Source organism: Narcine bancroftii, chromosome 2, assembly GCF_036971445.1.
Source record: "Narcine bancroftii isolate sNarBan1 chromosome 2, sNarBan1.hap1, whole genome shotgun sequence".
Taxonomy (NCBI): Eukaryota; Metazoa; Chordata; class Chondrichthyes; order Torpediniformes; family Narcinidae; genus Narcine; species Narcine bancroftii.
Genome location: NC_091470.1, coordinates 63,829,445 through 63,847,017, shown reverse-complemented (window position 1 = coordinate 63,847,017; position 17,573 = coordinate 63,829,445). Strand labels below are relative to the sequence as shown.

The 17,573-nt window shown below is 40.4% G+C and overlaps 1 long non-coding RNA gene across 1 annotated transcript in view; it reads right to left on the bottom strand.

The window, feature by feature from the left end:
* Window positions 1–15,480, bottom strand: part of LOC138753635 (uncharacterized) — a 46,830-nt gene extending 31,350 nt beyond the window's left edge. The window contains exons 1-3 of the long non-coding RNA XR_011351317.1: window positions 15,426–15,480; window positions 12,092–12,157; window positions 695–802 (exon numbers count right to left, since the gene is read on the bottom strand). This is a non-coding gene — a long non-coding RNA (uncharacterized lncRNA). The remainder of the gene's footprint in view (window positions 1–694; window positions 803–12,091; window positions 12,158–15,425) is intronic.
* Window positions 15,481–17,573: the final 2,093 nt, after the last annotated feature.

The window sequence follows — 17,573 nt, the reverse complement described above, 5'->3', positions numbered from 1 at the left end:
TTCGGAACACACTTTCCTCCAAGGGTTCCGGATAAACGATCGTGTACCTGTACAAGCAATTCCATAAAAAAACAATCCATATACACTCAAATAGTAGGCATTCTTGTCCAAGTTTAGAGCTTTCTGAATAAACTATGAAGGGACGGTTTCTAACAACACCTTTTGCAGTGGCATCTGCTTAAGCATTCCCAAGGGATACAGGGTCCTGATATGGTCATAAATATTAAATGTCATTCACTTCCCTATTATGCAGCCTTTAATAAGGGTGAACAATTCAGATTGCTGGGCAGACTGGATGAAAAGGCAGCCACCTTTATTACTTCATCTGTATTTTGGACAATGGCAAAACCTGAACTGTGTTGACAAAGGTTGACCTGTACACAAACCATTAATGGGACTATCTTTTAAATGTTGTTGTGCCAGAAGTCAAAAGATGCTTACGCTGAAAATAATCATGATCTGGTTCTCCAAGTTCATCTCGAAGATGTGTTAAAAAGGCTGCCAGGTTAACAGTAATGCAGTCATGGAAGATCAGATACAGGTTTGCTAAAAAGAGTTCCTAGTGGCTCAAACGTTCTCAAGTTATGTGGCCTGGTTGATTAGGCGTCAGGAGAGCTGCCACTGAATGCTAGGTGTAACTTATATTGATTGATCCAAGGTGGTATGGAAGATAGTCAAGTTAGTTTATCCTTACCTCATAAGGTGATGCTGGACATACCTCCTCTTGCAGATGATGGTGTTGCAAAGTGCAATGGACTTCTTGAGGCATCAATGCTCACTGAGAATTCTTGTAAAGTTGCTCCTGCAACAATCAAAAATGGAAGTGAGGCACCCTGCACCCTCATCATAACAATAGGTTCCTCATTCCTTCTTCATGTTATTAGGGGTGAGGCAAGGAGAACTTTCAGCCCCTTAGTGGATCATTGACAGAGTGATTATTAGTAGTAGAAGATCCCCGACAGCCACTAACTTCTTCAAAGGAGGGGTACTCCCAATGCTAATGTCCTTCTCCACCACACCTAAAACAGACAGGTTGGTGAGGTGGTAGTCCACAAGCTAATTATTTGGTGTACTCTGGGTTCCTGGGCAGAGTGTCTAGAATCAGCCTTGCCCTTGAGGCAGATGGTTTGCCAGGATACGGCCAATCGTCCCAGTAGTCATCATCTCCCATTTTTATTGTTAAAGGAAATTCCTATTTTACTCTGGGTTACAGTGGTGTCTCAGCTCCCTCTTTATTACTCTGGCAGAAGGCCATCGCTGCTCTTCTAGGTTGTCCTTTGGTATTATCTGATCAGTTTAAATTTGTTTTAAACAGTGCTGCAGTTTTTATTTCTGGTAAACATTTCATAAGGATTGCAATTAGGCCGAGGGCTACCCATTGTTTAATGTCCAGCATGTCTGATGTGCTACAATAAAGTGCTCCCGACATTCCTCTGAAGTTTCTTTGGGGAAGGGCTTACACTCCAGGCAACAGGTCACTTTAAACCATCAGCCAGTGGCTGTGTGCATGAGATTTATCTGATCGACTGTCTGAGTTCTTCATACAGCAATATGGGATGTTGTAGTGTTCGCATTCCCCCACCCACGTCCATTTTACACTTTCCTCAGGAATCAAAATTGCACGGCACAGGGAAAATAAGTCCTGGGGTTAAGCCCCCACAGATATTTCGAGTTGATCGGATATAGTTAACAAAGCTTACTGGATTTTTATTTCTGTTGGGAGCATGGTGGGCTATTAACAACATTTCTTGTCGTTTACACGGAGGGTCACATTTCTCCTGTCTCCTTGTCTCGTTTTCACTCCTGCTGTACAAGTTAGCCACTAAGACTGCAAGTGAGACTGTAAACACCGAAGGAGTGGAACACTATTTCTCAACTGTCACTTTAACGTCCAATAGCCGTGAAGTTGCTGCATGAATTGACTTTTACATTGCGACCTGTGATCTGTGTCTGCCAATTAATTCCACAAAGCCCCGATGTTTCAGACACATTGCAGCATGTTCACACACACACAGACACACAGAGGATTCATTCCATTATGAGCGAAGCCCTCCACAGTGCCGGCTTCAAACTGCTGCTCATTATACATTCAGCTCCAGTGTTTTTTAAAGCACTTCTTCCTCACACTCTGCAACTAGCATTATGTAAACAAAAGTGCTCGAGGAGCCTAGAAGGGGTGGGGGAGGAAATCTCCACGTTTCTTTTTCCAAAAGAGGCAACAATTCTCCATCAAAACAAGAGCCTGAAACCTGCTTTAGCAACTTCTCCTCCTTCACCGTAAGCCGTGAGACCCAGCTAGTAGCCGTAGGAGGAGGTTGTGGCTTCAGGTGATGCCCGCAAGGGATCTTTTAATTCCTTATCATCCTGCAAAAGTAGGGTTGCCTTGCTGGACATCAGGTCCCCAGGGTCTTTTCGTCACCTTTGGTTTGTAAACCATCCGGGACCTACTCTCATTTTCCTTCTGATTGTCGTCCCACTCACTCTCAGCCTGCAGGACCTCCAAGTCTTTGGCTGCACCCCTACTTTGTAAACAATTCTCTCCCTCTCAGACTTATTTTTCCTCCAGTTTATTTCTTTAGATTTTTCTCCCATAATAATTGCTCTGCTTTTTCTACATCCTGTACAGTTTCTCCCATCTGGCCATGCTTCAGTACCCAGTCTATTAATGCTACCAACAGTGTCAAAATTCTTTACCATACTTCAGAAACAAATAACACTTCTGTTGTACTGGGGCATCTTTATCAATCTTATCCATAATCTCCTGCCACATCTTTTGTCTGGGCCTCTCTGACCAACTAGTCTCAACCTTTTTCTTTCCACTCAAATACCACTAAGTATTCCTTATGCCATAGGTGCTCTGTGATTAGTAAGGGATTGCTTAAGGTGGTATGTGAATGGAAAGAAAAAGTTTGAAAACCACAGTTTTAATTGTACCTAATTTACTTGTTATGTGCATGGTTTCATAACTCTCAAGGAAATGGGCCGGTGACTATTTTTCTCAAGCAAAATATTTCTGTAACAAATGGGTCTAGAGCAGTGATTCTCAACCTTCCCTTCCCACTTACATACTACCTTAAGTAATCCCTTACTAATCAAAGAGTACAGATGGCATAGGGATTACTTAGGGAGTTATGTGAGTGGAAAGAAAAAAATTGAGAACCACTGAACTAGTCAAATTAAAACTTAACCTCAGACAATCCTGTATCCATTTATTCATAGAACCACTGCAGTCACACGCAACCTTGAACCACATATTCCCCAAATCTATATGCTTTGTCTTATCTATCCAGGTTCTTTTCTGGATCTCAGCAGAGAACCAAATCATTCTCTGATGAGGGACCACAGAGTTCCCGGAAACCAGAATGGGAGGCAGAAACAATGGATCTGAAGGCATCTCTTTATCCTCCCTCTGTAATGTGGTAGTTTGTATTTCACAAGACAACTACTGTTGGAATTTGTATTTCATGAAGAACTGCAGATGTTGGGAACCAGCATATGTTAATCATTCATTTAGAAGCATCAAGAACAGGATGGGAAAGAGAATACACTCTTTGGCTAACAAACCTCCCTGACAGGCACCAAGCATCTCTCCTGACCAACAAAGCCCCCAGGCTTTAATTTAATGCCTTCCGTGACACCTTTTAAACACAGTAACACCAACAGATCTGGCCAGCGAGCTGTCAAACGGCAGCCCAATCAGGCTCTTGCTCAAATGCAGCTGAAGGAATAGGTTTGGGGGCTCTAGTCAGTACAAGCATGAGAGAATTTTGCAAGCTTAAAGAATAACTCCAGCCTGTAATTTCAAGTCCAGGGAGAAGGTGGCAGAAGCTACATTCCACATATTCAGAGACCCTTCTAGACCAAGTCATCACACCTTGTCCATCCCATTCCTGAAAAATTAAGGTGGGTAATTGGAATTTATGAGCATGATGAATACCCTTTGCTGTACTGCTAATTGCAGCCAAGCAACAGTTAAACAGACTCACATTTGCATAACGAGCTTTCAACGGAGTAAGCCTTTCATGAGCGCTTCCTGTCCGAAATCAACTAAGCTGTTACAAATACAAGACAGATACAGTCCTTTACTGTCAAAGGATGCTGCCAGAAACCGACGCCAACAGATAAGCTGGTACTGGCCCCCTCCCTGTGCAGGTAGTTTCGGTCACCCTTGTGTGGCTCATAAGCTCATTAATTCCAGTGACCACAACAAATATCATTGTATATTTGGTATGAACTTTCCCAGAAAGCCATCAACACTTATGAATCCCCATATGTATTTGCTACCTCTGATCAAGGCGACTCCCTTTTTCCTGCCTTTTGAAATGAACAAATGTATAATGCTAATTTTATCTATAACAAAGAGTCTGCGGACATTTGTGTTTGATAGTTATGCAAAAGAGTGACTTTATAAACTGTACCCCTTGCCTTGAATGAGACCAAACAATCTCAGTGAGGTGACCTTGTCTACCCAACACTAACAACTGCTCATTCCCACTAGTGTTATTTGAATAAAGTCTGTTTGAAATGTACCGTGGGGCTTGGTTGTATTTTTTGAACCTTGAAAGGAGCACAGTTATCACACCTCAATGTCCTAAATGCTAATAGCCTCACTCGTTTTGAAGCGACTTCTGCCCAATGAGATCCTGCCAACTATGCCAACATTAAAGTCAGCCCACACTGTAAGAAAATGAACAGCTGAACACACAGCAGAACCAATTAAGAATACAACAGCTTCTTTACTTAAACCTCTGTAACCGTAGTGAGAATGTAAGGATTAAAGAAAGAGTTCAGTGACTCATTCTCTACCCTGAGCCCATTTTTTTTGAAACTTTATTTATTAATTTTAACATATGAAGAAAGTAAGTAATTCACATGCAGAAAAAATACAAAATAAAGTAATACAAGTACAAAGTAACATAGTTAATACAATACCAATCTTGGCATCTCCCCCTAACAACTAAAAACTAAGACTAAAAAAAACCTATTTTTAACCCCTAAACCCCACCCTCCCCACCCCCACGATAAAGAGTGAAGAATTAATAAACCCAGTCCCGCTTAAGTTTCAAATGTTCTTTATCTGTCAAATGAGTTTCCTGTAAAAAGGCCACATCTACTTTAAGTTTTTTTAAATAAGCAAGCACTTTCTTATGCTTTATAGGATTATTCAAACCCTGAACTTTAAGAGAAGCAAATTTAAATTTTGACATGTCTTACAACAGTTAGAAAAAAAACCCCAACTCTTACCCCCTTACCCTCTCTTAATACGATCAAAAAAAATGAAAAAAAGAAAGAGAAAAAAAAGGAAAAAAAAATAATTTTTAAAAATTATTTAAACAAAAAAAAACCCCTTCACTCTTTAATCTAATAATACAAAAAAAAAGAAAAAAAACAGGTAGGAGGTTAAAAATAACCCCTCCCGTCTAGACCGCACAATGCGGTAACTCCCAAAAAAAATGGGTGTGAGATAACTCACACGTAGCAGATGACTTTCAGAAAATAGTGCCTATCAGTTCTCTCCCCCAACTCTCACTTCATCTTAAACTAACATCATCATTATTTAATATCCCTTTTTTTTTTAAAAAAAGCATTAGAAAAAAATGGACAACTCTTCTTTTAATCAGCTCCAACTGCCGAGTCACCATTACGACCATTCCTTCTTGGAGCACGGATCTTTTCTTCCATCTCTTGTCTCCTTGGAGATCGCGGCGGACTATATCTCTCTTGAAACTGAGTGATTGGCAGCTCTTGAGCAAATGCTATAGCTTCCTTTGGAGAATCAAAGAACTTTGGTTGGTAACCATCTTGAAAAACCTTCAAAACAGCTGGATATCTAAAGGTTGCCTTATAACCTTTCTTCCACAACAACTCTTTAGCAGGGTTGAATTCCCATCGTTGGAACATAACCTCTTGACTCAAATCCACATAGAAGAAAACTCGATTATTTTGAATCATCAAGGGTGATTTTCTCTGTTGTGCATTTCTAATAGCCACTCGTAAAATTATTTCTCTGTCCTAATAATTCAAGCAACGAACCAAAACAGGTCTTGGACTTTGACCTACGCAAAGCTCTGTGAGCACGTTCCAGTATTATACCTTCCGGGAAATGTTCTTCACCCAGCACCTGCGGAATCCATTCAGTAAAAAAATTTCTTGGGTCTGGTCCCTCCATACCTTCCGGCAAACCAATAATCTTTATATTGTTCTGTCTGGATTGGTTTTCCAAATAATCAATCTTTTTCACCAAATTTTTATTTTGAGTTTGTAAGTCTTCAACCATTTTGGTCACATCAAGAACTTGATCCCATATTTCATCTATATCTTCTTCACACAAATTAAATTTATCTCTCACTTCAAGCTTAAAAGCTCCAAACTCAGCCATCTGTTGAAAATGTATTTTCACCAGGGTATTAAACCTCGTACCAAGTTCAGTCATAATTTTGGATAATCCCTGCATTGTATAAGATAATTTAGATTCAAGATTCACAAGAATCTTTTCAATTGAAAGAGATTCTGGCTCAACAGATTCCTGCTTCTTCTGCATAACCAAAGGATCTTCTGTTCCTTCCTTCATTCTGGTTGCTTTCCTTGTAGTATGACTGCGTGTGGAAACCCCAGCCACAGCCTCTCCAGCAATGACTGGAGGACGCTGGCCAGGGTTTTCCCCAGTCCATAATGTATTAAGTTCTCCCAGTACATCAAGTTGTATAGGTTCTTCCATCTCAAGAGGTACAGTTTGCAGCGCCACCACTACAGTTGACAAATGCCTTTCCCCAGCCGGTGTTTCAGCTGGTAATACTTCAGCTGATGATACTACAAGTGGTTCATTCATAACATTGCCGTCAGATGCTACTGCGCATGTGCGAACCTGAGTAACTCTTTGTTCTAAAGGCTGTTTGGCGCCCTCTTTAGGGGGCTCTACCGATGTAACATAGAGCTCTGCATCCGAACACTGTACCTCTCTCCCAGGATCCATTTCACGCTGAGTCCCGGTGCCTTTTCTATAGGTAGGCTCCAAAACTTGAACTTTTGGAAAATGTAGTTTTTTGAAGATCTGTTGTCATTTTTTTTTGCTCTTTTTCACCAATTGTACCATCAGAAGTTAAATTAACAGCACTGAAGTTATCTAAACTTTTAAAGAATTTTAACGGGCATTTCTAGACAAAACAATAAGATAGAGTCAGGAGAGGACTGGAAGGCACGTCTGATCCTTATGCCATCTTGCCACGCCACCCCCCCCCCCCCTACCCTGAGCCCTAAGCACTAAATGCATTGGAGTGTTCATCATTCATTCGTACACAATTTGGGAAGGGGTCTGCATGAGATCCTCAAGTTTCAAATGAACCTCACACACCTGCATTTTGTGTTTACCATTCCACGTTACCTTGTAATGTCTAGAATTATCTGGGAAGCTCAGAGTGTCCCTTTGCCAAGACGTATTGACATTCTTGTGGATAAGCTACCATCTCACTTTGGGACAGATGTTAAGAAGCAACCATGTTCCCAGCAACTTGCAAGTAGCTATTGTATCCTTACCTAATCCATTAGCCCTTTATTAAGCATATTTGTAAAACTAATTCTTTCACACTGCTACCCAAAAATCCAGTGCAATAGGAGACAGCAAAGCTTCACTCCCAGATTATCTCAAGGCCTTCTACACCTGAATCAACTAACAGAACAAAAAAAAGAACCACTGCACATCTCCACTGCTCCTCTACTATCGTTATCCATTCTGCCTTCAGGGAGTAAATCCCAGGAAATCATCTGGTCCAGATAGAGTACCCTGCTCAATACTGACCAATGTATTCAAATATCTTCAGTATCTCCCTCTGGCAAGGCATTATACTCCCCTGTTTTAAACAGGCCTCAATCGCACTAGCGCCCACGAAGAGTGCGGTAATCTGCCTAAATGACCATTGACCAGTGGCACTTGCATCCAACAATGAAGTGTTTTGGGAGGCTATTGTTGAAGAACATCAGCTCCTGTCTGACAGGTGGCATGGATCTATTTCATTTTGCTCACTGCCACACGTTTACAGCAGATGCCAATTCACTCGCTCACCAAAGAACTCTGGAACACCTGAATACCTGAACACTCATCAGGATGCTCTCTACTGACTAACTCAGCAATCAACACACTCATCCCATCAAAACTCATCATCAAACTCCAAGACCTGGGCCTCAATACCCCTATGGAATTGGGTCCTGGATTTCCTCACCTCAGGACCCCAGTGAGGATTTTTAATAAAATTGCCTTCACAAATTCTGTCAGCACTCTAACACTGCATACTTAGCCCACTGCTCTACTTGCTTTACACCTACAACTGCATGGCTCAGTACACCACCATTTACAAAATGTGCTGATGACACTATGGTACTGGGCTGCATAAGATAGTGTGACAAGTCAGCATTCAGGAGGGAGATTGTGATCTTGGCTGAATGATGTATTAACAGCAGCCTCTCATTCAATGTCATCAAAAGCAAGAAGATACTGTACAGATATATAATTAATCAAGGTATATGGGGAAAAGCCTGGAAATTGGAATTAGGTGTGAGAATAGTTCAGCAGTGTAGATTCATGGAGCAAACTCGTTGGGCCTAGTGGCCTGCTTCTGTTTCTTGAATCTACACTAAGCTGAACTATGTTCACACCTAGTTCCAATTTCCAGCCTTTTCCCCATATCCCTTGATACCTTGATTAATTATTTACATTAATTTCCTGTTTAAATTCTCCCAATGATTTGGCCTCCTCCACTGTATGCAACAAAGAGTTCCACAGATCCATGACCCTCTGACTAAAGAAGTTCCTACTAATCTGTTTTAAATGGATAACTTCTAATTTTAAAAATGTGACCTCTTGTTTTTGATTCACCCACCATGGGAAATGTCGACATCCACTGTCAAAACTTGAAATGTCTCTGAGAATCCCTCTCATTCTTCCATACTCCAATGAACACAATCCAGGAGCTGCCAAATGCTCCTCATTCATTCGCCCTTGCTTTCCAGGAATAATTGTAGTAGATCTCCTCTGCTCCCTCTCCAACAACATCACATCCTTTCTACGATGGGGGCCCAAAACCGCACACAGTACTCCAATTGATGTCTCACCAGTGCCCCATAGAGTCTCATCAACACCTCTTTACTCTTATACACTATTCCTCGTGAAATGAATGCCAACATAGCATTCCCTTTCATCACTACCAATCCCATCTGGTCATTAATTTTTAGGTTTCCCTGCACGAGAATGCCCAGGTTCGTTAGCACTTCCAAGGTTTGAATTTCCTCCCCATCCAAATAGTATTATGACTGTTTATTTCTACTGCCAAAATGTAGAACTGTACATTTCTCAGTATCGTGTCTCATCTGCCATATTTTTGCACAATCTCCAAATCTGTCTATATCCTTTTGCAACTTTACGGTTTCTTCAACACTTCCTGCTCTGCCACCTTAGTGTCATCTGCAAATTTAGCCACAAAATCATTCATTCTACAATCCAAATTGTTGATATAAATTTTAAACAGCAGTGGCCCCAAGACTGACCCCTGCGGAACATTGCTTGTTATAGGTAGCCATCATGAATGGGATCTCTTAATTTCAACCCTTTGCTTCCTGCCTATCAGCCAATTTTATATCCAATCTAATATTGTCCCTGTAATTCCATTGGCCCTCATCTTATTAAGCAGCTTAACATGCGGCACCTTATTGAAAGCCTTGAAAATCCAAATATACAACATCCACAGCCTCCCCTATCCTACTTAAGATTTCTTCAAAAAACTAATAGGTTGGTCAGGCAGGATCTACACTTTAAAAAAAAATGCTAACTTGGACCTATCCTGTCGTGCATCTCCAGGTATTTCATATCCCCATATTTTAGGATTGACTCTAATATCTTCCCAACCACTTATGTCAGGCTAATAGGCCTATAGTTTTCTTTTTTTTTGTTTCCCACCTTCCTTAAAACAGCAGAACCACATTTGCAACCTTCCAATCCCCTGGAACCATGTCGGAGTCTGTTGATTTCTGGAAGATCATTGCCAAAGTATCCACAATCTCTAAAGCCACCACTTTCAGAACTTGTGGGTGCACCTCATCTGGTCAGAGAGATTTATCAATTTTTAATCCATTCAGTTTGCCAAGCACAGTTTCTCTATAATCTAAACTGTATCTAACTCTACTCCTTGAAGCCTCTGTCAGGGATATTACTAACATCTTCCACAGTGAAGACGGACATAAAATATTGATTTAGTTCTTCTGCCATCTCTTTATAACCTATTATAATTTCCCCTGCATTGTTTTCTATTGGTCATATGTTAACATGCATCTCTCTTTTATTCTTTATGTTTTTTTTAAATAGCTTTTTTTTTAATAGTTTGCTAATCTCCTTTTATAACTCATCTTTCCTAATGACTTTTCTTTATTTCTTTCTATATGTTTCTAAAGGATTCACAGCCGTCTGATTTCCCACTAATTCTAGCTTCCTTGTATGCCCTCCCCTTTGCTTTTATCTTAGCCTTCACCTCTTTTGTTAGCCACATTGGTTCCATCTTACCTTTGACAAATATCCTTTTCCTTGGAATATATTTATCCTGCATGCTTTTACGTGTAAAAATATCTTCCAATCCTGCTCTGTTCCTCAACTAGTTTGATTTTCCAGTTGACTTGAGCCAGTTCCTTTCTCATACCACTGTAATTTCCTTTATTCCACTGAAAAATTGATACATCCGATTAACATTTTTTCCTTTACAAATTTGAAATTGAATTCAACCATGTTATGGTCACTGCTTCCTCGAGGTTCTAAGACCTTTAACTCCCTAATGATCTCAGGTTCATTGCACATCTCAATCCAGTACTGCTGATCCCCTGGTGGACTTCTCAAGAAGTTGTTCAAAACAGCCATCTTAGTTTTTATTAAAAAAAACTCTCTCTCCTGAGATCCAGTAATTTCCTATCCCCTATCATGTTAAAATCCCTATAATTATTTTGATATTGTCCTTATGTCATGCCCTTTGTATTTCCAGCTGTAATTCATGGTCCATGTCCCAGCTGCCTTTGGTGGCCTTTATATAACTGCTAATATGGTCTTTTTACCCTTGACATTTCTTAATTCAACCCATAATGTTTCTACAACTTTTGACCTTATGTCCCTTCTTTCTATTGATTTAATGTTATTACTTACCATCAGAGCCACCCCTTCACATTTACCTACCTGCCTATCTTTCCTATAGACTATGTATCCTTGGATATTGAGCCTTGTTTCAGTAATGGCCACAATGTCATATCTTTTCAGTTGAATCTGAGCAACCAGGTCATCTACTTTGTTTCTAATGCTACTTTAGGAAGGGAAGGCTAGAGATATACGATCCAGTGTTAATAAGGGGGAAGCGCTGGGGGGGGGGGGGGGGGGGTGGGGGTGGGGATGGAGTTGAAAAGAAGAGCTGAATTTAAATTCATGGGACACACCATCTCTAAGGAAACACATTACTGCCCCTACTTCCTCAGGAGTGTGTGGAGGTTTGATATGACATTGGAAAACCTTGGCAAACATCTACAGATGTAAAATGGAAAGGGTGCCGACCAGCACCATCACTGCTTGGTATGGAGTGCCTAAACATCCAAGCGCAAAGCCCTGCAAAACAGATAGTGGACACAGGCAAATTCTCCCCAAAGATCTACCCGGAACACTGCTGTCATAGAACAGTAGCAATCATCAAGGATTCACACCACCCAGGATGTGCTCAGTTGTTGCCCCTTCATCACCAGACACTAAACAACAAGCTCAAACTCATTTAAGGACTCTTCACATTTATTACTGAATTTTTTTTCCGATTTGAACACTTTCCTTACATTTTTCTTTTGTATATGCCTTTTTGTTGAGTACGGTTTACAGTATTGATAAGTAGAAATTCTGCCTGGCCTGCAGGTAAAAGAATGTTAGGGTTGTATGTGATATCATTCTGACAATAAATTTGAACTTGAAATATACATTGGCAACATTGTTCCAATATTAACATGGACATGATTCAATTGCAAATTTTAGCATGCATAATGTTTGAGATGCAAGGGCCCGTTGCTTTCAAATGAAATTCAAACTTACTTTCACTTTGAGTGATGTTCTGCAGTCTCCCTAGGACATCTTTATCCATCAGGGCCTATCCTGCCTCTACATTTCAGAAGCAGATAGCAATTATTTGATAAGAATGGCTGAAACAAATCACTTGAATTTTACAGAACTCTCCCTCTCTCTGCTGATGGTATCATGCCAGAATAGTAAATAGATCCGACGCATTCAAATTATTGCAGCAACATTCTCACTGCTATTTATGCCATGAATGGGTAAAAAAAAAAGGTGTTACTGAGAAGAGTTAATGAATAAAATAATTTTTAGTTGAATTTTTTTCTATAAATTGCTCTCAAAAACCTTTCCTTATTTTCCCAGACTTGCCCATGTTCAGGTTAAATTGAAGTGGCAATCAAAAAGCTATCAAGAATCACGTCAATCTGTCGCCACAGTGGTTAAAATGCAAATAAATTTTAAATCATTCATACAAGTTTGATCATGTACTATACTTTATTTTGGCATACGCCACAGTGACAGGCCCTTCTAGCCCATAAGGCCGTAACCTCCCCACATCCCCCCCACCACCAAATATTAACCTTCAGTCCCCGTACATTTTTGAAGGGTGTGAGGAAACTGGAGCATTCAGAGGAAACTCATGCCGGCATGGGGAGAACTTACAAACTCCTTAAAGACAGCGCTGGATTTGTACCCGGGTGACTGGCGCTGTAATAAATGTTGTGCTAACCAATCACCTAAATTAAAACAACATTGAACTCCATCATTAATTGACAGAATAAATTGTAAAGTATTTTAATTTGATGAGCAGACAATCAAACCCCTACAAAAGGTGGAAAGCACAACCGTTGTCTTTTCCAGGGTTTGAGAGTTTAGATTTGGTGTCTTGATATGTAGATTCAATTGTGCATAGCCCGAAAAGTGTGCGCCACATCTGAACTGTTCATAATTATCTTGAAAGCAGGTTACAAAGACAATCAGGAGTTGTTTTGTGGTTTTTGTACAACCAGCCAATATTTCAACCTCAAATTTGTGGATCGATTTTAATGAAGATGTTCTGCAATATATATTTCCATACAGACACTCATAGAGGGACACTTGCTCTCATCCAACTTGAAGTGGCTCTGGGCTGGAGTGTGAAATTCAGGAGAAACCTCCTCCAACCCACAGCCACACTATTACTGATGGTGTAGCTGGATGTGAGAAGTGGCAACTTGAACTCTGGAAGGATTCTGCAAGGCTGTCTGAAATTAATAAGATTACTTGCATAGTTGTGCAGCTAGGAGAATCACATTCATGACTAATAAATTAAACTAGCTGTATGCTGTTGGACAGAGTATGGATTAAAGGAAGTGCACTACTTAAATAGTGTTTACGGAGATTTAATGTACTCCAGATATACAGGAACCTTTCCAGCTCAGCAATATGCCATATGCTCAACTGGCTGCAGATAATGCCACAACCTTGCAACATCATGTAAGCATTTGTAACAAGTAGGGTGACATGGTTGGTGTAGCAGTTAGTGCAATGACTTTACAGTGCCAGCGATCGGGACCAGGGTTTGAATCCCACGCCGTTTGCAAGGAGCTTGTGCATTCTCCCCATTGCTACATGGGTTTTCCCGGGAGCTCCAGTTCTTTCCACCATTTGAAACGTACTGGGGGTGTAGGTTAATTGGGTGTAAATTAGGCGGCACTGACTCGTGGGCAGAAATGGCCTGTTACTATGCTGTATGTCCAAATTTTAAAAAAAATTAGAAGTTGCCACTTTGGAATGGGCTAGATAAGGGAAACGTGGAAAAATAGATGCAGGAGTAGGCCATTTGGCCCTTCAAGCCTACACCACCATTCAATATGATCATATTGAAGCACCCAGTTCCTGCTTTCTCTGCTTTCCTGCTTTCTCCCCATACCCCTTGATCCCTTTAGCCACAAGGACTAAATCTAACCTATGACATGGAATGACAAGGAATGACAAGGAACCGGCCTCAACTACTTCCTGTGGCAAAGAATTCTACTGATCTACCACCCTCTGTGAAAAGAAATATTTCCTCATCTCAGTCCTTCAAAAAACTTCCTCCTTATCCTTAAACTGTGACCCCTGGTTCTGGTTTTTCCCAGCATTGGAAACAACCTACCTGCATCTAGTCTGTCTAAACCCTTAAGAATTTTATGTTTCTATAAAATCCCCCCTCAATCTTGTAAATTCCAGAGAATACAAGCCTAGTCTATCCCACCTTTCATCATATGCAAGTTCTTCCATCCCTGGTATCAGTCTAGTGAATATTCTCTGTACCCCCTCCATGGTGAGGAAGTCCTTCCTCAGATAAGGAGACCAAAACTGTACGGAGTACTCCAGATGTGGTTTCATCAAGGCCATGTACAGCTGTAGCAGGATCTCTGTACTCCTGTACAGCTGGGAGAGCCTAAAGCTTTAATCAAGTCCTGATACTTCTGGTAACATTCATAACTTACTGGAGTTTTGGATCAAATACAGAGAGCTCCTGGCATGTTCAAATTTGTATCAGCTGCAACATCTGCATCAAACAGTCAGTTGCTTTCTTTAAGTCATTAGAGATCCTATGTTTCAGAATTCTGCCCATTTACATACATTTAAAAGTTATTCAACATTAATGTTTACAATCAGTTAACAAGAAATTATACACACTCAGGAAGACTATATCTATAGAGCATCACATAATTTCTCAGCATCACTTCAGTATTCCTCCTGGATTTCTGATTCCCAAATTTTATTTAAAAATAAAAATCGATAAAGTCCGAGACTTTTTTCTAAAAAAAATCAAGAAAAAGATTACAATATGCCCCATGGGGCAACACAAAGGTCTTTATGTTTAGACTTCCTTTGCCCAGAGATTTGAACTCTCAAATATATGTTCAGAAAGGACAACATTTTGTAATAGTTTCATTCCTTGTATCAAATTTGTATTTTAAATTTTCGAATATTGAATTTCAGGTGTTGCTGGTTGAGTGGATTTAGCTTGAATACATTTCTCATTTGAGTAAAATTTCTACATTTTGCCAGGAATGGATACGGATTTGCCAGAAAAATAACCACAAATACTATACACAAGCTTTGCTTGATGGGAATTCAACTAGTTACCAAAATGGCTCAGGGAAAAAAAAAATGTTATTTACATCTTGAAGCGCACAAGGGAAAAGTTCATTGAAAAACTTGATCTGATGAGGATTGTGAAGATCATTAATACTGCACAATAAGCACTGGTAAATCCTAAAGCTACATTCAAATTGATAACATTTTGAAATTTTGTCAGCCAACAAGTTTTATTTCATGAAGTCACCAACATTTATATTAAAAAAAAACATCAAATACTTACATCATCCTCAAACACTGAGCAGATCATTGAAACCAGTGATAAAGGACAGGGCTTTTAACAAAAAGAAAGGACTTGCATTAGAAAACTTACTGATGTCCAGTCAAGGAGGAACCAAAGCTTTGTGTATAATGAAGAACTTTTGAAATGTCATTACTACTGCCACATGTATTTAATGATACTGAGCGAGATTGGATTGTAATTTGTTTAACCCATGACAGACAGCATCCCAAATGCTCAATTTTGAATTGCTCACATCAATTCAATGGGACAGTCTTAGAAAGCAAAGCTTTAATGGCAAGCAAACACAAATGGAAGAGATCTACAATGGAGGACCAACTCTTTCTTCTTCCCTCCACTCCCCCACCCCACTGAAAAATACATAGGTAAAAGAGTAGATTTTTGGTTGGCTTGTGAGACCCTCAGACATCCCCAGAAGGAAATGGGAGGAGATTTTAAATTTGTTTGTTTGCAAGGTGTGGACCCAGCCCCAAGTGCCCTTGAAGTTCACACACCATCAATTACACTAAACTCTCTTTTCTCTTGCATACACATACCAACAGCAAACACCTCACACAAGTAGTCATTTGACAGCAGAGCATAATTATGGAAGACAGCAGCATGCTCCAAACCAATAGTCCTCTCACCTCATCCCACTCTGTGGGAAACTGTGGCTTTCCATCAATCCCATCTGTACAACTTTGTTAAAAATGAAGTCGTGTTCTCTCCTTTAAACTGGACAAGAGCAAAAGGAGTAGAGGCAACATCACAATTATCAGCCAATCTGAAACTCAGCTGCCCAGCTCAAGATTACCAGTGGTAGTTAGAATGTGGCCAACTTAGAGACAGCTTTGGCACATGGAAGGAAGCCTACCACCAGAGTAAAATGGGGTAGGTGTCGGCTCAAGGAAAGTCAGACACACAAGACTTCATACAGTTGAATCAGATCAAATGAGAAAACAAATTTCTTGCTTACAGAAAAAGCTTTGATTTATACACACTTGGGTCAATGATCAGTAAACCCACCTCAAGGCACTAAACGAACCTTTTTAAAATATCAGTAGAGCCGTTCACATTGGATCAATGCTAACTAGTTCTCTGCACCCTTTCACATTTACCAACTGGCATCACAGAGCAAAGGGATGCCTATCCCCCAGCAGTGACATCCTGCATACCACCGCCCCACCCTCCCCAAACAAAATCACACTAGGCGAACCAGTACGCAGATTCAAAACAAATTGGCGATGATACTAGTCCCCTAGGTGGTTCATCCCAAGGCAATTTGACCCCTGCATGCCAGTTTGCAAGCATTCACACAGGCATATTAACCAGTAGATCGGCAGTTAATTACTGGGTTAAAGTGCCAGTGTGAAAGGGGCTAAAGTCATCTACATCCCCAGCTTCCACTACACAGATCCCACTGCTGAATGGAAGGTTGGGGACTTGTTATGCCAGCTCAGATACTTCTGCAAGTCAAGACACTTGGAAGTATGGAAGTCAGCCCAAGCAATTGATGGAAGCTGCAGACCATGCTCCAACTGTTTGGACCGACTATCAAGAGAATCACACCAAGTGCATCAACCCACTGTCCCCTCAAGCACGTTAACTTTCATTTTAAAACAACTTACTACACAGAAGGATGCCCAACCCACCTGCTTCATGACTGGAAAAGTTAGCGAAAAGAATTCAAGGCTTAGATCTGCAAGTTCATGCTTGAAACTGAGCTGCCATTTCCAGTATTAAAAGTCTGCAGCTGGAACCATTACTTGGATAACAGAGCAAAAGAAAAACCAAAGCATCTTGGAGAAAGTACTTGGATTACTGTTTTGGATTTTCAAGCTCGTTTTGTTAGATTTAATTTGTGTTGTATCTTTAAATTGTCAACAGAAGAGCAGTAAGATTTGAGAGTGGATATAAAACAAGAATTGTTTGGCACTGGCAATTGGTTCAGAGACCTCATTCTCCCCTCATCTTTCTGTTTTGAAAATACTTGCTCTGCAGCTGTTGGCAAATACTGAACTATAATTATTCATATGATTATTCAGTGAACAAATAATTCTGTGATTTTGATACCTACTCAGCCAAGTACTGCACAACTGGTACTCAGCAGCTCAATGGGTCAACTCCACCACATTTCTATCATTCAGGAAG